This window comes from Rattus norvegicus, chromosome 17 (genome assembly GCF_021556685.1).
Source record: "Rattus norvegicus strain SHRSP/BbbUtx chromosome 17, alternate assembly SHRSP_T2T, whole genome shotgun sequence".
NCBI classification, from domain to species: domain Eukaryota; kingdom Metazoa; phylum Chordata; class Mammalia; order Rodentia; family Muridae; genus Rattus; species Rattus norvegicus.
The window spans coordinates 92,541,760-92,563,600 of NC_141550.1; the positions used below are offsets into that span (position 1 = coordinate 92,541,760).

General features: G+C 40.0%; 1 long non-coding RNA gene across 2 annotated transcripts in view; it reads left to right on the forward strand.

Moving 5' to 3' along the window:
• Positions 1 to 17,432, forward strand: part of LOC148000319 (uncharacterized) — a 34,892-nt gene extending 17,460 nt beyond the window's left edge. Inside the window, exons 2-3 of one of the 2 annotated variants that reach the window (XR_015641945.1) lie at positions 12,218 to 12,530; positions 15,307 to 17,432. This is a non-coding gene — a long non-coding RNA (uncharacterized LOC148000319). Of the gene's footprint in view, positions 1 to 12,217; positions 12,531 to 15,306 lie in introns of those variants that run through there. The other variant, XR_015641946.1, reaches the window with a different exon arrangement.
• The last annotated feature ends 4,409 nt before the right edge of the window (positions 17,433 to 21,841 follow it).

Below are 21,841 nucleotides of genomic sequence, written 5' to 3' on the forward strand. Positions count from 1 at the left end.
ACAGGGTTCCTTGGGAGGTTAGAGCAAAGGGTAGCCAACACTGTGGCTAGGCACGGTCCATTGCTTCTCCTCTGCTTCTGTCTCCATGGACAGGAAGGCTAGTCTTGGTCATTGGAGCACTAGAGGGCAGGTTTGACTCAAGAGTGTGTCCCCAATGTTACCCAGTGACCCATTTCTTCCTACTTGTACCCCTGCCCAAGGACCATAATTAACCCCAAATTACACCACCTAATGGGAACAATGTTCAAACACTTAACACTCCATCTTTAACAAGGACACTTTTGTCATTAATAATCAAACAAGGAATCCTGAGAATGACAATGGACGCCAGAGCTTTGGCACTCCAGTTTTTAAAGGATTCTGATATTCAATGGCAAGTTGATGGACATTGTCTTGCTTTTCACATGGACCCCAGACTCCATAAATTTGTAATAATTCATGTCCATATTCAATGTATTCTATTTACTTTTTGAACTCCGACAAGTGGTAAGGATTGTAAGTCCTGACTACCTTGATTGTTGTGACAAAATGCTATTACTCATTGCACCCCTGGGCATGAGACTACCATTTTGGGGGCTGAGAGGAATATGACACCATTAATCCCATATTGCCTGCCCTCAGGCTTGAGACTTCTGACCAAAGCTCAAGATCTAGAAACAGTGAGCTGATATGTTCCAAATGATCAAGTAAACACCCCTAAGCCAGGAACCTATAAACAACTGATGTAGTAGATGGTGCCTTGTTCTGGAACTCTGGGTCCTTCTGCTCTCAAACAAAATGCCTTCTGTTTGACCTTCAAAACAACAGAAGTTGATTACTTGTGCATCAGGATGTTAGCAAGGCAAGGACAAGTACCCAACAAATTAATTATGTACCAAGGCTGCTTTCTAATTCTAACTGGCCCTGTGTATGTATTCCCAGAGGGTCAAGAAAATGTATGAGATCAGTGTATCTTTGGTGCAGGTGACATGTTGTGCCCTGTAGCAGTTTCCTGTGTATCCACATCTTACTGCTGTTGAATTGTGGTTGAAAGTTGAAGTAGGAATTGGCACAAAACAGTCCGATAAGAAAAATCTAGACTTGGGTAAGCTACCTGGACCCAGAGTGATGAGAGTTCCTCAGGGTCCTCTGACAGACATAGGACAAAGTTAAAGTCAGGATAGTCTCATAAAGATGAGCCCATGTTAATTATAAAATTTGTTAAAGTGGAGGAGGAAGATCATCACTTCAAGTAATCTTTGGCTACTCGGAAATGATGATTCCAGCCTGTGGTCCAGGAGCGTCTGTCTCATGGAACAAAAACAAACATGCGAAATGAAAGAAAGAAGTGGCTGCTATGTATTTTTTGCTTGATCTATGTTCCCAAAGCTCTAGAAAGTAACTTTAGACCCATTGGGCTTACACATGAGATTATGACATTAATGACAGAGGTGCAAGGGCTTTTGTGAGCCATTTGCATGTGTTTGAATGTATGCTGCTATCCCCTCTCACCACAACTCATCAGTTTTACACATTAGAGGAATCTGACAGGACTCACTAAGAACCAACTCCATGACAGATGCCAAAGGAAATGGACTGCAGTTTAGCAGAGGTCAAGGAAGGACATTCCCTCTTGAAATGTTCATAGTCATATAGAAACACCACATGTGTACACATTGCACACAAAGCATTTCCTAGCAATGCTAACAAGCTAAACCTTCAAACAATGAAACAGAGGTACAGGTATGGTCCAGCCATGGGCTTCAAAGTCCTACTTGTTAGGTCTCTAATCAGATGTTAGATTTTTGAATGTCCCAGGGAATACAACCCTCCTTCCTCAGCAATGTCATGGAAAGCAAAAAGGATCCTGAAAGGCTCTTTGTTGCTTGACTATGAAGGTTCTGTTCTGCACTCCCATTCCACTAGCAGATAAAAACTATAGGAATGGTGGAAGTAGTTTTATTCAAGCCTAGGTTTGGAAATTTGGAGAGGCACATTGTCAATATAAAATTCCCTCTCTTTCTCTAAATGTTGTTTGAGTGAGTCCAGTGGAATGCTGGGCAGACCATTCCAGCACTAGGCACTTTTTTTCCTGGACGTGTACTTTAAGCTGTTTTGCCAGCAAGACTCAAAGGCCCATGCTTGTTCCTTTGCTTCGAGTTCATTATTGGCCCGACCTCCTGTGCCTGGTACCACACTAGCTTCAGAGTCACATTTGTTCTCCTGAAGATAGAAGATAGCAATTCAATGGAATGACAGCTGCCAACAGAATGACCCAGGTAAATGAAGGGTCATAGTATCATATGTCTCACTTTGGAAAGTTCTTCTTGGCAGTATAAAACTGGATCTTCTTAGACTTATATCTATTCTGTCCTTGAATTCTATTCATCTACCTACTTTCATAGTTATCGTCAAAAAATTAGGATCTAAGCATTGCCTTGTAGCTTGCATAGGGTCATGAGTTTGCACTGCAAGGAAGATCCCAAGTTAACCCGCTAGGGGGAGGCTTCCTGCTAAATCACAGAGACCTGTTGGTGCCTTTTCTTAATAGACCACCCAATGTAGCCTACCAGTCCTCTGAATAGGAGAACTTGAACAATTGGGCCAGTACTTGGAAAGAAAGGGAACAAACTAAAAGGGAAAAACTGAGGAACCTGAAAGGGACTAGCCAGGGAAAGTGTGATCATGGGAATATGGTCAAAGTTCTTTATGTACATGTCTGGAAATACCATTAGGAGATTGTTCGTGCTGTTTTATTATCATAAACTATTGTTCAAAATTAGTTCATGGAATAAATACATGTAAAATATGACAATGCAAAATCGGGTGATAAATCAAATCAACAAAGAAAAATTCTCCTATTCAATATTCAAACAAAAATATACAGGAACAGAGACTTAGTTTAAATACAGAAAACAAACAAGTCTAAAGTGAGACATAGGAATATAGAGGAAAACTCACTGTGTTCAGATTCAACAATTCATGAATATCCAAGTTCAGTGGCTAACTGAATAAATGCAATTGCTGTCCAACCAACCAACCAACCAACCAACCAACCATCCAATCAACCAGCCAACCAAACCAACCAAACCAACCAACTAACCCAGCCACCAACCAACAGCTAATGCCCTGTACAGACAGGATGTGTTTTCAGTAACTAAGGAAGTAAATGACCTCACAATGGTTCCTTTTGAGGTCAGAGCTGAAATGGACCAATGAGGGTTGGGCACAGTCCACTTGTTTTCTTTATTTTCTGTCCTCCAGACAGGAAAGAATTAAGGTCAGTGAGGCAGTAGAGACTTGAGGAAGATGGTTACACCCAGTTAGCAGTCCCTATATCTCCTATGACCTACTTCTTTCTGCTAGGTTATGTTTTTCAGATTTTCTACAACCTCAGAAAACAGGGTCACATGCCAGAGACCAATGTTCAAGCACAGGATCCTCTCTTGATAGTAGATATCCAAACCCCAATAGAGCCTCTTTCTACTTTAAAAATAATGAGTGGTATCATATGAATTATAATAAGCGATTCACAACTGATATCCAACACTGGTTTATGGACAGTGTATTAGTTTGCTTTATTGTTTGTAATATTATACAGTTACGTACTTATGTGGAGCCATGACCTTATACCCAATGTCATCAATCAATTAAAAGGTTCCATGACCTTACCTAAACTCAATTCAGTTTTTTCTCAAATTACTCCAGCTTGCATTTAATATGACAAAAGCTAAAGGGCACACAGAAACATTCATATATTAGTCAATGGATAACATGGTTCATTTTTCACTTAGACCCTAACATTCTGTAACAACTGTTGGTTTGTGGAAGCTATCCCATCTGCACTTGAGAAAAGTAGATCATTTTCTTGGACTCACATAAGAACAAAATGTTAACTTCTCACTGACCCTGGCATACTTTGACCAAACTGCAGTGTGACTACCATCCCTAGGGGTGAGACTTTCCCATGTTTTTCCCATAGAGTCTTCATCCAGTTTCTCACCAGACAGAAAGCTAGGATTGATAGTTTCTAAATGATAGAGAAAATAACTGATCAATAGTCATCTTAGAATCCTCAACCCCGAAGGCAGAGGCACACATGGTTTGTTAAACAAAACAAGATTTTCTTCGCCAAGATTTGATAAATAGAGCAAAAGTTCTCAACCAAACACCAACCAAAACTGTGAAGACATAAATGAAGATTTAGTGAACATTTCCAGGCTAAAGCAACTGCTCATGTCTTCCCTGAGCAGGTTTGGGCCAGTGGAGCTCCCTTGACCCCTTTTGTGATCTTAGTTCTGTATTGTGTTTTGAACACCTCTGGATTTAAAATCCTGGTACAGTTGTGTCTACCTCATTCCAAGTTCTTACTGGAAATGACAATGGAGATGTTAGTGTATTTGCTTCTATCAAACAAATGAGGAAGGACATTTTCCCTTGTCTTAATGCCTTTAATATTTGAACAAAATATATTATTTTTAAAAATGTTAATATTATCATCATTATTTTAAATAACATGTACATGTCTGTGCTTGTAGTTGTATACAGACATGACTAGAGTTGGTGGTGGAAGCCACAGGTTTTACGTGTTTGTAGATCTGGAGTTAGAGTTGGTTGTGAGACACACAGCATGGCTTCTGGCCACTGAACTCAACTCCTGTGCACAAGCAGTGCCTTCTGTCAACCTGAGCTGTGTTCCAGTCTTAATTTCAATCTTTTTATGATTGCAGTCATGGTATTCATTGTATATTAATGTTCCCCTTCTTGTCTACCGCATATTTCTTTTGTAGAAAATTATTTTATTTCTAATATCTGGTAAATTTTATGAATAGGAGAAATAAACATTTTTCTGTTTTATTTTACAAATTTAATATTCATCAGAAAGTATATTATATTTTTGTAGGTCTTCAAAGAAAACTTCCAATGAAAAGGACAAAGTATGAAAAAATTTATTCAATCATATTTAATAAGATAGAGTATAAAAGTTAAAGTAATATGGTGATTTTGAAATATAGTAGAAAACAAAAATTAAGAATCTTTTGTTATATTCAAATATTTCTTTTCAAAACATTTTCAAAATTCACCAATATCCTGCTAAGACTGAACCCACAGTGAACGTGATTGTTGGGGGGAGGCGGCAAAGGGGGGAGGATGGGGAGGGGAACAACCATAAAGAAGGGGAGGAGGAAGAGGGGTTAGGGGATTGTTGGCCTGGAAACTGGGAAAGGGAATAACACTCGAAATGTAAATAAGAAATACTCAAGTTAATAAACACAAAAATTGAAAAAAAATGTCACCAATAGTAAAGGTGTCCTTACTTAAAAGTCAGGCTTTTCAGAAGCATCTGCATTGTTATTTATGTAAAACGTGGATATTTGTCTCTTCTGTATACTTTTGGTTTGGGGTACATATTATAAAGACATCTGATATAACTATAATTCATTTTATTGGTAAAAGAACAAGGAAATCATATGTTTGAGCTTACCAAACTCACATCATCATCTGAGGGAAACTCAGAGGATTGTGAGATGTTCAGTCATAACACTATTTTGCAACTTATTGAACAGCTCAGGAGGTCAACCTAACGTAGGAGTTTTGCATGCAGCCTCTGTGTGTGCTATAGACGAGCATGAATTAGAGTATCACTCATGAAATATCAAAGAACAGAAAACTAGTCTCAGCAGGAGCTGCCAGCAAGCCTGAGCTTCAGTGAGAGAGCCTGACAGTGTGGCTTTGGGGTTGTTGCATGAGACTCATGGGTTACAACAAAATGCCACAGGCCAGTCAGCCAGGACATTAACTTGTGGGCTGTGCCTTTTGTTGCATCCTCATGTGGCTGGAGGATTGCAGCAGCTCTCTGGAGTGAGTTTGGTAAAGGGGGCTGAATCCAGACATGATGTCTTTGCAATGTGATGTGTTGAGGAGACACTCTGAGACTACACCGGGTGTTTTATTGGCTCCTCTCTTTACCTTAGTTATGTTAACATTGTCTTCAATACTCTTCAAAGAATATTTTATGCGTGTGTGTGTGTGTGTGTTTGTGTGTGTGTGTGTGTGTGTGTGTGTGTGTGTGTGTACACCTGGTTGTGAGCATTTGTTCGCAAGCACAGTCTAGAGGAGGAGTTCAGGTGTCCTGCTCTATCATTGTCCTGCTTAGTCCTTTGAAATGGTGTCTGAACTTGAAGCTAGGTTGGCATGCCAGCACCAATATTTTGTCTGCTGCTCTCAAGGCTTAGTTTAGAGGCACATATGTAGTCAGATGTGATTTTTATGGAGATTTAAACTCATGTCTATATTTGCCCAGCAAACACCCATATACACCGAGCTAGTTCCCTTAAGGCTGATTGTATGTAACTGGTTTTTTGTAGTTTGCTCTTTTTATATTTTTTTATTTTATTTTATTTTATTTTTACTGGATAATATTTCTTTATTTTTCTTTTCTTTTCTATTTTTTTAATTGTACTTAGATTTCAAATGTTATTCTCTTTCCTCATATCATATTCATAATCCCCCATCCCATTTGCCCTCCCCCTTCTTCTATAAGCTTGTTCCCCTCCCCAAATATCTACCTTTCCTGTCTCCCTGCCCTGAAATTCCACTGCAGTGGGAGGTCCAGACATGGCAGGACAAAGGGTTTCTCCTCCCATTGGTACCCAACAAGGCCATGCTTGGCTACATATGCAGCTAGAGCCATGGGTCAGTCTATGTGTACTCTGTGGGTAGTGGATTACTCCCTAGGAGCTCTGGTTGGTTGGAATTGTTGTTCTTTTGGGGTTTTTGTTTTATGTAGGAACATCTTTTGGGAATATGGCCAAGAGAAATATAGCAGGAACCTCAGAGAGTCCAATTTTCAATTTTCTGAAGAACCTACCCAGGGATTTCCAGAGAGGTTGTACCAGTTTAAAATCCCACCATCAATGCAGGAGTGTTCCTCTTTCTCCTCATCCTTGCCAGCATCTGCTGTCACCTGAGTTTTTTTTTCTTAGTCATTCTGACTGGTGTGAGGTGGAATCTCACGGTTGTTTCAATTTGCATTCCCTGGATGACTACAGATGTATGTTGAACATTTCTTTAGGTGCTTTTCCGACATTCAATATTCCCGAGCTGAGAATTCTTTGTTTAACACTGTACCCCATTTTTTCATGGGTTCTCTGACTCACTGGAGTCTAACTTCTTGAATTCTTTGTATATTTTGGATATTAGCCCTCTTTCAGTTGTAGGATTGGTAAAGATCTTTCCCAATCTGTTGGTTGCCTTTTTGTCCTAATGATAAAGTCCTTTGCCTTACAGAAGCTTTGTAGTTTTATGAGGTCCCATTTGTAGATTCTTGACCTTAGAGCATAAGCCATTGGTGATCTAGTCAGGAAAATTTCCCCAGTGCCCATGTGTTTCAGACTCTTCCCCACTTTTTTTCTATTGGTTTGAGTGTATCTGGTTTGATGAGGAGGTCCTTGATCCACTTGGACTTAAGCTTTGTACAGGGTGATAAGAATGAATCTATTTGCATTCTTCTACATACTGACATCAAGTTGAAATAGCACCATTTCTTGAAAATGCTATCTTTTTTCCATTGAATGGCTTTAGCTCCTTTGTCAAAGATCAAGTGACCATAGGTGTGTGGGTTCATTTTTGGGTTTTCAATTAAATTCCACTGATCTATCTGTCTGTCTCTGTACAACTAACATGCAGTTTTCATAACTACTGCTGTGTAATACTGCTGAAGTCAGGGATGGAGATTCCACCAGAAGGTCTTTTCTTTTATTGTTGAGAGTACTTTTAACTACCTTCGTTCCTTTTTGTTTGTTTGTTTGGTTTTGTTTTGTTTGTTGTTGTTGTTATTCCAAACAAATATGCAAATTGCTCATACTGTCTCTATGAAGAATTCAGTTGGTATTTTGGAGAGTATATTGAATCTGTACATTGCGTTTGACAAAATGGCCATTTTTACCATATTAATTCTGCCAATCCATGAGCTTGAGAGGTCTTTCCATCTTCTGAGATCTTCTTCAATTTCTTTCTTCAGAGCCTGGAAGTTCTTGTCATACAGATCTTTCCCTGTCTTGGTTAAAGTCACACCATGGTATTATGTATTATTTGGGAGTAATATGAAGGGTATCATTCCCTGATTTCTTTCTCAGCCTCTTTAACCTTTGAGTAGAGGATGGCTACTGATATCTTGGAGTTAATTTTTATATCCAGCCACTTTGCTCATTATCAGGCTTAGTAGTTTTCTGGTGGAACTCTTGTCATCGCTTAAGTATACTATGATATCATCTGCAAATAGTGATATTTTGATTTCTTACTTTCCAATTTCTATCTCTTTGACCTTCTTTTGTTTTCTGATTATTCTGGCTTAGACTTCAAAAACTATATTTAGTATTAAATAGCGAGAGAATGGGCAGCTTTTCTATTCCCTAATTTTAATGGGACTGTTTAACATTTGTCTCCATTTAGTGTGATGTTGGCTCTGGTTTCCTGTATATTGCTTTTACTGTGTTTAGGTATGGGCCTTGAATTCCTCATCTTTCAGGACTTTTATTATGCAAGGGTATTGAATTTTATCAATTCCTTTCTCAGCATCTAATGAAATGATCATGTAGTGTTTATCTTTGAGTTTTTTTATAAAGTGGATTATGTCGATGGACTTCCATTTATTGAACCATCCCTCTATTCCTGGTATGAAGTCTACTTCCTCATGATGGATGATCATTTTGATGTGTTCTTGGATCTGGTTGCTAGAATTTTATTGAGTATTTTTGTGTTGATATTCATTAGGGAATTTGGTCTATAATTCTCTTTCATTTTTGGGTCTTTCTGTGGTATATGTAATTGTGACTTCATAGAAGACATTTGTTGTGCTTTGTCTGTTTCTAATTTGTGGAATAGTTTGGAGAATATTGGTATGAGGTCTTCTATGAAAGTCTGATAGAATTCTGCATTAAACCAATCTCGTGGTGGGCTCTATTTGATTCACAGACTATTAATCACTGGTTCTACCTCTTTAGGAGTTATGGGGTAATTTAGATGGTTTATCTGTTCATGGTTTAACCTTGGTACCTGATATTTGTCTAGAAAACTGTCCATTTCCTTCAGATTTTTAAGTTTTGTTGAATATAGGCTTTTTTTTAGTAGGACCTGATGATTTTTTTAATTTCCTCAGATTCTGTTGTTTTGTCTCCTTTTTCATTTCTGATTTTGTTAATTTGGACACACTCTCTGTGCCCTCTGGTTAGTCTGTCTAAGGGTTTATCTATCTTGTTGATTTTCTCAGAGAACCAGCTCTTGGTTTTGTTGATTCTTTGTATAGACCTTTTTCCTTTCTATTTGGTTGATTTCAGCCCTGAGTTTGATTATTTCCTACCTTCTACTGCTCTTGGGTGCATTTGCTTCATTTTGTTTTAGAGCTTTCATGTGTGCTGTCAAGGAACTGGTGTGTGTTCTCCCCTGTCTTTTTCTTTTTTGCAGTCAGTCACAGTTATGAGTTTTCTTCTTCACACAGCTTTTGTTGTGTCCCAAAGTTTGGATATGTTTTACCTTCATTTTCATTAAACTCTAAGAAGTCTTTTAATTTCTTCATTTTTTTCCTTGACTAAGTTATAAGTGAGTAGAGCGTTGTTCAACTTCCATGTATATATGGGCATTCTTTCGTTATTGTTGTTATTGCAGATCAGCCTTAGTCTGTGGGCATATGACGGAATGCATGGGACTATTTCTATCTTCCTGTATCTGTTCAGGCCTGTTCAGTGACTGATTATATCGTTAATTTTGGAAAAGGGTCCAGGAGGTTCTGAGAAGAAGGTATAACCTTTTTTAGGATGGAATATTCTATAAATATCTGTTAAATCCATTTGTTTCCTAACTTCTTTTAGTTTCTCTACATCTCTGTTGAATTTCTGTTTCCATGATCGGTTAAATGGTTCATTTTCGAGAAGATACCATGAGGTGCTGAGAAGTAGGTGTATCCTTTTGTTTTAGGATGAAATGTTCTATTAATATCTGTTAAGTACATTTGGGTCATAACTTCTGTTAATTTCTCTATGTCTCTGTTTAATTTCTATTTCCATGGTCTGTCCATTGATGAGAGAGCAGTGTTGAACCCTTCTACTATTATTGTGTGAGGTACAAGGTGTGATTAGACATTTAGTAAGGTTTCTTTTATGAATGTATATGCCCTTGCATTTGGAGCATAGACATTTAGGATTGAGAGTTCATCTTGGTGGATTTTTCCTTTGATGAATATGACGTTTTCTTTCTTATCTTTTTTACTGACTTTTGGTTTATTCAACATTAGAATGGCTACTCTCACTGGCCTCCTTGGACCATTTGCTTGGAAACTCGTTTTCAAGTCTTTTACTCGGGGGTAGGGTCAATATTTGTCTCTTAGATGTGTTTCCTATGGAGCAAAATGCTGGGTACTCTTTACATATTCAATCTGTCAGTCTGTATCTTTTTATTGGAGAATTGAGTCCATTGTTGTTGAGAGATATTAAGGAATAGTGATTGTTGCTTTCTGGTATTTTTGTATTTAGAGGTGGTATTATGTTTGTGTGTTTCTCTTCTTTATTTTGGTTGCAAAGAGATTAACTTTCTTGCTTTTCCTTGGGTGTGGTTTCCCTCCTTGTGTTGGGCTTTTCCAACTAATATCCTTTGTAGGGCTGTATTTGTAGAAAGAGATTTTATAAATTTGTTTTTGTCATGGAATATCTTGGATTCTTCTTCTATGTTAATTGAGAGTTTTGCTGGATATAATAGCCTGGGCTCACAGTTGTGTTCTCTTAGGTTCTGTATGACTTCTGTCCAGGAACTTCTGGCTCTCATAATCTCTGGTGACTAGTCCAGAGTAATTCTTATAGGTCTGCCTTCATATGTTACTTGACCTTTTCCCCTTACTTCTTTGAAATTTCTTTCATTGTTTTCTGCATTTGGTATTTTGACTATTATGTGACAGGAGAAATTTCTTTTCTGTTCCGTCTGTTTGGAGTTCTGTATGTTTCTTGTATCTTTATGCGCATCTCTTTCTTTAGGTTAGGGAAGTTTTCTTCTATAATATGTTGAAGATATTTAATGCCCCTTTAAGGTTGGAGTCTTCTCTCTCTTTATACCTATATTCCTTAGGTTTGAGCTTCTCATTCTTCCATGGATTTCCTGTATGTTTTGGGCTGAGAACTTTCTGCTTTTTCCATTGTCTTTGACGGTTCTTCTGATGTTTGCCATGGTATCATCTGCCCTTGAGATTCTATCTTCTCTTCCTTGTATTCTGTTGGTGAATCTCACATCTACGACTCCTAATCTCTTCCCTAGATCTTCTCTCTCCAGGGTTGTCTCTCTTTGTGCTTTCTTTATTGTTTCTATTTACATTTTTCACTCATGGATGGTTTTGTTTAATTCCTTCTACTGCTTGGTTGTGTTTTCCTGTAATTCTTTAAGGGATTTTTGTGTTTCCTCTTTAAGGGCTTGTACTTGTTTACCAGTGTTGTCCTGTATTTCCTTAAGGGAGTTATTTCTGACCTTCTTTAAGTCCCCCATCGTCATGATAAAAACGGGATTTAAAATCTAAGTCTTGCCTTTCCAGTGTGTTTGGATATCCAATATTTCCTTTGAAGGGAGAACTGGACTCTGATGATGCCAAGTAGTCTTAGATTCTGTTGTTTGTCTTCCTGTGCTTACTTCTCATCATCAGTTTGTCTCTGATGTTAGCTTGTCTTGCTGTTTCTGGCTGTGGCTTGATTCTCCTGTAGGCCCGTGTGTCTGCACTCCTGTGGACCTCTTTTCCTGTTCACTTTCAGCCAGTTCCAAGAACAGAGTGTTCTGTTCTCAGGGTTGTAGTTGGTCCTGGCAGCTGATTTTCAGCTCTCAGGGAGGGCAGGAACTAGAAGGGTCGTGCCCCTGAATGCTCCTAGGTCCCTGTGTTCAGAGGGCACAGATGACACTAGGCATTTTCAAGTGGGGTCTGGAATGTTGCCAGAGAGTATACTCCTCAATTTCTCCCATTAGAAACTTTGTAACTAATTGCTAGATTGGTCAAGGAAGTTTAAGGCTGTTTAAAAATTAGGATAATACACAGGTTAAATTAAAAATGATAAAAAAGAGATATAAAATTGTGGGAACACATTTGATATTTGGAGTCTAATTATTTATTTATTTATATATGTGTGTATGTATTTATGAATATTTACTTCTATATATGAACAGAGTAATTTGAAAACTAATATTTTTATTAATGCTTTCACAATTTTAGATGACCCCACTGAGTCCACCCGTAGAAGCAGCTTGACCCTCAAGAAGTTCTGATGTATCCAGGATCACAGAATCACAGGCTCACAGGTCAACAGGCTTGCAGTAGGGACAGGCTCCAGTGAGAGACAGCTAGATCAATCAAACCCAGAGATATACAGATGGCAGCACTCAAGCACAAGGACATAAGCAACAGAAACTGTTAATACTTGGCAACATCAGAACCCAGTTCTCCCATCACAGCAAGCCCTGCACACCCCACACACCTAAAGGATCCAGATCTACATGCTCATCTTTGTCTATTCCACACACCATTTGTGAGTAAACTGCATACTTTTCAACCCGATTGTTCACCCTTTTTACTCTTGAATAATATTGTACGTACAGCTAAAGCGAAGAGCATTAACAATGTGATAATCCAAACAGTAATGAAAACAAAGAAAGAATATTAAATGGAGTAAGGGGAAAAAAGAATAAAAATAGAAACAAGTCTGGTAGCTGGGAATATTTAACCATCTACTCTTTGTATTACAAAGTTCCATTGTCCAAATTCAGTGCTTCAAAACCAAATGCATAAATGCTTCATGTTGTTAGGGTATCACTATGTGTATTTGGTTTTTTCAACTGTATTTTTTCTTGGATATTTTATGTATTTACATTTTAAATGTTACTCCCTTTCCCAGCCTCGGCCATCCCCTCCCCCTCCCTCTGATTCTATGAAGACGCTCCAACTCCCACCCACCCATTCCAAACTCAACACCGGCATTTCCCTACATTGAGGAAACAAGCCTTCACAGGACCAAGGGCTTCCCTTCCTATTGATGGGGACAATGCCATCCTCTGCTACATATGTGGCTGGAGTCATGGGTCCTTCCATGTGTACTCATTGGTTGCTGGTTTAGTCCTTGGGAGCTCTTGTGTGAGGTCTCCTTGGATGATATTGTTGTTCTTCCTAAGGTGTTGCAAGCCGCTTCACCTACTTCTGTCTTTTCTCTAACTCCGTAATTGGGGTCCTATTGTTCAACCCAAAGGTTAGCCCATCTGTATCAGTCAGGCTCTGGCAGAGCGTCTCAAAGACACCCATATCTGTCTCTTGTCAGCAAGCACATCTTGTCATCAGCAATAGTGACTGGATTTAGAGGCTGAATATGGGAAGGATTCCCAGGTGGGGCAGTCTCTGGATGACCTTTTCTTCAGTTCCTGATACACTCTATGTCCCTGTATGTCCTCCCATGAGTTTTTTGTTCTCACTTTTGTGAAGGAATGAAGATCACCATTTTGATCTTCCCACTTCTTGAGCTTCATATGGTTTGTGACTCGTTTCTAACATATTCTGAGCTTATGAGCTAATATCTATTTATCAGTGAGTGGTACCATGTGTGTTCTTTTGTGACTGGGTTACCTCACTCAGGATGATATTTTCTAGTTCCATTAATTTTCATAAGCATTTCATGTAGTCATTGTTTTTAAGAGCTGAGTAGTATTCCATTGTGTAAATGTACCAGATTATCTGTATCCATTTCTCTGATGAAGGACATCTGGCTTCTTTCCAGCTTCTGGGTATTATATAAATAAGACTGGTATGAACATAGTGGGGCATGTGTCCTTCTTATATGTTGGAACATCTTTTGGGTATATGCTCAGGAATGGTATGGCAGGGTCCTCAGGTAGTACTACGTCCATTTTTCTGAGGAATCTCCAGACTGATTTTTAGATTGGTTGTACCAGCTTGCAATCTCACCAACAATGGAGGAGTCTTTCTCTTTTTCAGCATCCTCAACGGGTACTTTTGCCACCTGAGTTTTTGATCTTAGCCATTCTAACTGGTATGAGGTGGAATCTCAGGATTGTTTTGATTAGCATTTCCCTGTTGACTAAGGCTGTTGAACATTTCCTTAGGTATTTCTCAGCCATTCAATATGCCTCAGGTGAGAATTATTTTTTGAGTTCTGCACCCCATTTTTAATAGGGTTATTTGACTCTCTGGAGTCTAACTTCTTTAGTTCTTTGTATATGTTCAATATTTGCCCTCTATTGGATAGGATTGGTAAAGAACTTTTCCAAACATGTTGTTTGCTGTTTTGTCCTAATGACAGTGTCCTTTGCCTTACAGAAGCCTTGCAATTTTATGAGGTCCCATTTCTCATTTCCCGATCTTAGAGCAGAAGCCATTGGTATTCTGATCAGGAAACTTTTCCCAGTGCCCATGTGTTTGAGGCTCTTCCCCACTTTTTCTTTTATTAATTTGAGTGTATCTGGTTTTATGTGGAGGTCCTTGATCCCCCTGTATTTGAGCTTGGTACAGGGTGATATGAATGGATCGATTTGCACTCTTCTACATGGTGATCCCCAGTTGAACCAGTGCCATTTTTTGAAAGTGCAATATTGTTTCGTGTTTGATCATAGCAATAGAAACCAAAGTAGGGCACGGTTCATTCAGGGTTAGAGGGTTATCCTAATGTTTACATTAGGATAGTCTATGAAATTTTTATTAACTCTAATGTGAAGTCTATGTAGTAATAGACATATGGCATGCTTCCTTAATCTGGTTCTAGCACCAGAGTTCTAAGTCTATTACCAAATATAAATGCTTGATATCTCTGGGCATTTCATTTTTTTCTATCCCAACTTAATTTAGGTATTACCCTTCTTATTCAAGTAATTTAAGAAATTCCTAGTGGATTCATTCTTGTAGTATATGGGTGTGAGTTAAAATATTACAGCTCCAATAATTTCTTTCGTAGTATATATTGGTCACAAATGTATAATGCCCAGGGGTTTTATTGATCCTCATACATAAATAATAGTTCTCCATAGTATTCATTGGAGGTTGGTTTCAGGCATCCCATGAATACCAAAAGCTATGAATATTAAAAATCCTTTCTAGAAAATGACGTATTTACATATAACATACATATAGCCTCTTATGTAAGTTAAACTATATTTAAGTTACTTGTAATATGTCAAAGAAATGCCTTATAAATAGTTGTTATGCTCTATTTTTTGAGAATAATCAGAAGGCAAGGCATAAATGTTCATCCTAGATGCAATTCTCACATATTTTCATTCTGATGTTGGCTGAATCCTCAACAGCAGAATTCATGGACAATTTTCAAGTCATGTCTATAGAAGAACTCGCTGGAGTCTTATGCCTTCAACATGAAAGCAACTGTTGAGGATGAGAAACTTCAAGGCAAGATAAATGATGAAGACAAACAGAAGATTCTTGACAAGTGCAATGAAATCATCAGCTGGCTGGATAAGAACCAGACTGTGTAGAAGGAAGAATTTGAGCATCAGCAGAAAGAACTGGAGAAGGTCTGCAACCCTCTCATCACCAAGTTGTACCAGAGTGCTGGTGGCAAGCCTGGAGGAATGCCTGGTGGCTTCCCTGGTGGAGGAGCTCCTCCATCTGGTGGTGGTTCTTCAGGCCCCACCATTGAAGAGGTGGATTAAGTCAAAGTAGAGGGTATAGCATTGTTCCACAGGGACCCAAAACAAGCAACATGGAATAATAAAACTATTTAAATTGGCACCAAAAAAATCTTTCCTTATTCATTAGAAAAACATACAGGATTAGAGAATCATACAGGAGATGAAGATGTAGACAGGTTCAAAAGGCTAGCACCGAGGAGTACAGATGCCATCCCTGTGGAAGCAAGACTTTCAGAAGCTTTGCCTTCCTGGGCTGAAATGTCTTCTGTACGTTCCCAGGGGGTGCTGCAGAGAACAGTGGTCATGGATGGTCACACAAAGGGAAAGATCCTTCTTAACCTCCAAGAGAGCTGGGAAACTCGATCATCTCATTTCCAGTTGCATCACTGGCCACTCCAGGCCCTTCAGTACATGTGATCACCCAGAGATTCCCCTGCCAGACATAACTCTCAGGGACATATCCCTCTACAGCTACAGGAGGGAAGGAAGCAGGCCCTACTCCACCAAGGTCCTTCAAGTCTTGGGAACCCACATGTGCTCCCCCCACTGATGATGAGGCTTCAGTAGCCCCAGCACTCAGCCCAGCATCTTGGCTTTGATTCTCTGTAAACACAGTAAAGGCAAGACTCACCCTTCCTTGCCCATTCATAACCAAGTGCCCATGAGTCCCAGGGTGGGGTTCAAGTCCCAGGCAGGTGATGGGACAGCACACATATCTCTCAGTGTGCCTCCAGCTTTGGTCTAGAGCAGAGAGTGGTTTGGCATTGCTAGGTCCATGGCATTGTTGTTTCTTTGTGTGCACATGACAACATGAAGCAGAGGTTTGCTGCCATCTCAGAGAGGGCAATACTGTTTGCTGGTGGAGGAAGCTGATTTGATATGTGCATAGAGCCTGCTCTGAACAAGTGCCACAGACAGCAATACCGTGGCTTCAAAGGGGAGGGAAATTATAAAGCAGGGACAATAGGGTTGATTTTTTAAAATAAGACTTGTTTGAAATCTTCGTTCAAACCAAATGAGATCTGCTTAGCTGCACACACGGAAGAGGCCAGAAGGAAAATAACTGTTCAGCCTCGGTTACTAATCCTGTCTTTAGAAGCATGCATTTTTGTAATGTACATGATTGGAAGGCAGGTGAGGCTAAGACTGCTTCATCAGGGCATCCTTGCCTGCTGAACTGGGAAAAGAAGAGACCTAGTAGACAGGACAGTACCCTCAGTCCCCGGGGAGGAGGCAAGTCCATCAGTGGTGACAGATGAGTCCCAGGTCACTGTGCTGGGCACATCCTGGTGACAGTAGACTCAGTCTCAGCCATGCCAGTGTTATAGTGCCTTTGTCTGCCAAGTCACAGAGAAAATTCATGCTTTTTCTTTCTGTCTTAGTTGGGTCCGCTTGGAAGGCTTGGAAGACACCCAACCAAGCCAGACTCTGTGTCCTCCAGCAGGGGGCAGCACTACATAAAATTATTGTTTGAGATGTCCAGATTTCCACTATTATTACTAAGTATTATTACAGATTACAGTATTTCCAGTAGGTGGCTGCTTTGTACAGAGGTTATTTGTTTATTTGTTCTTAGAGGCACAGGTTGGACATTCCAGCAGAGCCCCGAGCCCTAACTAGTTAAAAGCTCATGGTGCTAATATTGCATGCTGTGTTTTTGTCTGCCCCTCTGGTGTGGGTCCCCAGGACTGTGTAATCTGTCTCTGTGTATATGGATGTCCAGTGTGGCTTTGGGCCCTTCCCTTTCATTTGACTCTTCTCTACTGCACAGAAATAAAATGTATATTATATATGACCTCATTATAGACCTTTATAGGGGGAAACTTTGCTTAAAGAAAAATGCCTTTGGAAACATATTTAAGCAGATCTTGACACTTTACTAGGAAAACAACATCATTCCCAAGCAGCTCACTTAATTCGGGTGTCCAGGACCTAAAGTTCTTAAGCGTGAATATGATATGTTGGAGAAATGGCTCATTGGTTAAGATCTCATACTACTTTTGTTGAGGACATGTTCAGTTCCCAACACCCATGTCTAGCAACTCCAGCTCCAGGAGTTCCAATACCTAAGGTCTCTACAAACACCTATACTCATGGGCACATATCAGATAGAGATATGTAACTAAAAATGATCAGATATTTAAAACATGATGACCAAGCTTTCTTAATTATTTAATCAGTTTAACATACAGTAACCTCCTTCTCCCTCATCTCACCTTTGTGACGTTCCAGGGTATTTATGCTTCTGTAGACATCACTGACTATAAGCTACCTTTCAATAAACTGATTTTGTACTGTAGCTGAGAATAATCCTTGGCTTTCTTTGGGCAACCCAGATCCAAGCCATCTTACATTTACAGTCAGAGTTAACTTGAAGAAATCTTTCAGTTCATCTCTCTGATGATTCTGTGCCCCTGTTAGTTAAAAATTCTCACAAAGTAAAATGCTGGGGCCACATGAATTGGGACGAGCACACATGGCTTGCATGACATTTTGTTTTCTTCTTGAGGCATGGGCTCATATATCGAAGGCTGACCTCACACTCACTTTATTGCTAATGATAACTTTGAATTTCTGATCATCTACTTCTGCCCAAAAGTGCTTGAATTATAGACATGTAACATCACATTGGTACATGCTGGGAACAAACTCAGGCCTTTTGTCATGCTAGGCAAGGACTCTACCAACTGGGCTACATTCCAGACCATCCTTGACGTTATCTCTTAGAGACTTACTCTGTGTGTGTGCGTGTGTGTGTGTGTGTGTGTGTGTGTGTGTGTGTGTGTGTGTGTGTGTGTAGCTAGTGTTACAGGCAGTCATGACTCACCCCATGTGAGGACTTGGAACTTAGCTTAAAAGGAGCAAGAGTTCTTAAGTGCTGAACCATCCCTCTAGCCCTGCTAGACAGTTTCAATCCAAGGGTAGAAATGCAAGTTCAGTGAACACTTACAAGCACAGCTGTGTTCTGGAGATGCATCGTGACCAGTTCAGATTCAAGACTGAAGGGCTGTGACAGTGATGGCTGAGATGATCAGCTGCCCCAGGCCAGTCATGAACAGTACTCACTCTGGAAATTTCTGGTGTATGTAAATTGTGTTTGGCTCGGTATGGTAGCACATCCCCCCTCCCCCTACTCAGGAGGTGAATTCAGGAGGATCATGAGCTGAAGAGCAGCCTCAGCTACATACCAAGTTTGAGGAGACTCTGGGCTATGTGAAACCTTATATACCTAATCTCCACTAATCAGTTGTTTCTATCAGAGTATTTTTCATCTTAGTTCCTGGTGTAAAATCAGTAGCATTAGGAAGTTTTTTAGTTTTGGGGTTTTTTTTTTCTAGTGTGCTCCACAGGAGAGTGTTGGAAGCCATCATTTTAGCTGCTGTGTCCAAACCATAGAGTCTGTCCCAATACTTTAGGTAGAGCAGAGTTTCTACTGAACTGTGGACATAGGTAGGCAGGCAGGAGCTAACTCATGCCCTTCTACCTGGGCCTTCTGCTGTGCCTCTCCCCTTGCCCCTTCCAGGAAGACGAGTGTTTAGGAACAAGGGTATCTTTCTATCTTCTTAGCAGAGACAAAGAGTTGGAGTTCCTCCTCTCCCTTCTTTTCTCTGTGTGGGGAAATGGCAGGCTCAGAGGTAGAAGGAACAGGATAGAGGTTCCCCTAGTCCAGTGCCTCTGGTGTGGCCACAAATTGGGCTGAAGTGACAAGTCTGCTTTGGTAGAGATGGAAATGAAGGGGCTTATCAAAAACATCTGGCTAGACAGTGTCAACAAGATATAGGTCAGCCTGGAAGATGTTCCTTTCATCCTCTGGGAGTTATGGGGTACATTGGAATGCTAGGGCTGGCATTTCCTAAGTTCCATCATCCCTCTATCTCTGAGCCTCACCTCCTGAGTTCCTTCGTACCCAGTGATTTCCAGCACATTTCCCTGCATTTGTTTCTGCTCTAAGAAATAAGAGCTAAGCCAGATATGGTGGTCCAGCACTTGGAAGGCAGAGGCAGTCGATCAGGAATTCAGGGTCATCCTCTGCTACAGAGTGAGTGTGAAAGCATCTTGAGCTACAAGACCCTGTGAAAACAGCCAGATCATTCCATGGACAGCTTAATGAGAAAGTAGGCAACCAGTCACATCTCTGAAATGTTTAGAGCCCGCCCCCTCTTTCTGCTGGGAGCCTAGATCATTGATGCTCACAACATCTGACTTTCCTACGAAGCTATTTATAAAAATATCTGTGTTTAGCGGCTGAAGAGATGGGCTCTGCTGTTAAGCACACCGGCTCCTCTTGCAGAGCAAGAGTTTCCAGGGTCCACATCGAGATTGATAAGCAAACTCTGTAACTCCAGTTCTAGGGTATCTGTCACCCTCTTCTGACCACTGCAGGCACCATGCATTCATACCAATAAATCTGAAAAAAATCATTGAAACGACTGCATTTGGTCATCAGCTGCCACTTTAAATATATCTGGCAATAAAATAAGTTAGACATCGATTTACTAACAGTGAAACAGACGTGATAGGCAAGTCTCACTGTAGACGAGGTTGATTGGAGTTCACGCTGGGTGTGTGTCGGTGTGTGAGTGTGTGTGTGTGTGTGTATGTGTGTGTGTGTGTTTTCACACAGTGTGAACACAGTGTGCACACATGTTGTTGATAAATTGTGGGGTTTGGAGTTACCACTGAAATTTCCAGGCTTTTGTCACTAAGAGCAAGGCATTGGACCAGGGACACATAGGATATTGGTAGAAAGTAAGGAATGTTTTCTTCTCTTATTAAGGAAGAAAAGTTAGAGCCAATCTTGGAGTCAGATCAAAGGCTCAAAGTATGGGTCATGGGGGTTGTGCATCTTTATAAATCATTTACACAGATCCTACCTTTCCTCAAATGCCTATGGTATGGGATTTTCTCAGACATGTTCTAATTGTTATATGTATCCTTTGGTTGAGAAAATGGGGGTTCCACGATTTTTCTGTCCTTGATTGTAATCTCTCCACATTACGCTTCTGCTCCTTGATCCTGAGTCCATAGACTATTTAACTTTTGATTGTATTATTTGGGAAGACGTTTAAAACTGCCAAAGTATACCAAATATGTCAGTGTAGCTTTGACTTTCCCCCATGCTCCTGGTATCTCACAGCTGTGACTGGAAGATTAGGAAGGATGGCTACTAATGTGTCAAATTCCTAGAGCAGGATCGTCCTGTCACTCTTAGGTTTAGTTAGACTGTCTGTAGCGAGGCTCAGATATCCTACTATTTAATTTGTAGTTCCCACACTCAGAAGAGATTGGCATATTAAAGTACATAACCTTAACAGTCCTCAGAGAAAGCCAAAGCTGTGCACAAGTTAAAGTGACAAAGTCCAATTTTATTCAGGGTAGTATAACTAAAGAGACCCAGGTACTGAGCTGGCCTGTGTTCTAAACACACGAGAGATACATGGGGATGTATAGTCAAGAAACATGGAGATCATGGTTGATACCAACATGGGTGAATTTTAGTAACCCCTACCTTGAAAGCTTCCTGCTGAAGGCAGGCAAGCATGCACAGATATCAAGGATGTGGATAGAAACATTTCTGTAAGATAGGGAGGGGGTGAGTGTGTATATGTGGGTTCTTGCTAAACTGCCTTGGCGACTGCTAAATCTTGAGTGAACAAAGATGTACACACAAAGCACACAGGCCAAGGAGAAGGTTCAAAGTCTAACTAAAGTTTGATTTGTGTAAGAATCTGTGTCAGATACCCGACTGTATGCAATGTAATTGGACAGGGCTACAAAGGGTATTGTAGCTGGACCCAGAATTTTTCAAGAATCTCTCTTTCTCTAAAGAAATATAAGGTTGGGCCCCAAAGATATCTGAGGATAGCCCTGCTGTCATCTCAGTGAAACTTTACTCATCCTTTTTAATCCTATGACCTCCAGCAGGTGATAGGACAACAGTTCATTGTACATACTGACCGTGAACAAAATAAAACCAAAATCAAAAACAAGGAGAAGTATATTCTGAGGCAACTCTGAGTGAATACTGCATAGGAGTACAGATTCGGGTTTTCCAGAATTAAAGACTCTATTGGGGAAGAGGTTGGCATGAGGTCTTATAGCCATAGAACAAAAGATAATAAATCAATACACAAATACAGGGGAAAGAACATTTGGTGGGCAGCCTACAGCACAGCAGGAAAATGTCCCGCTG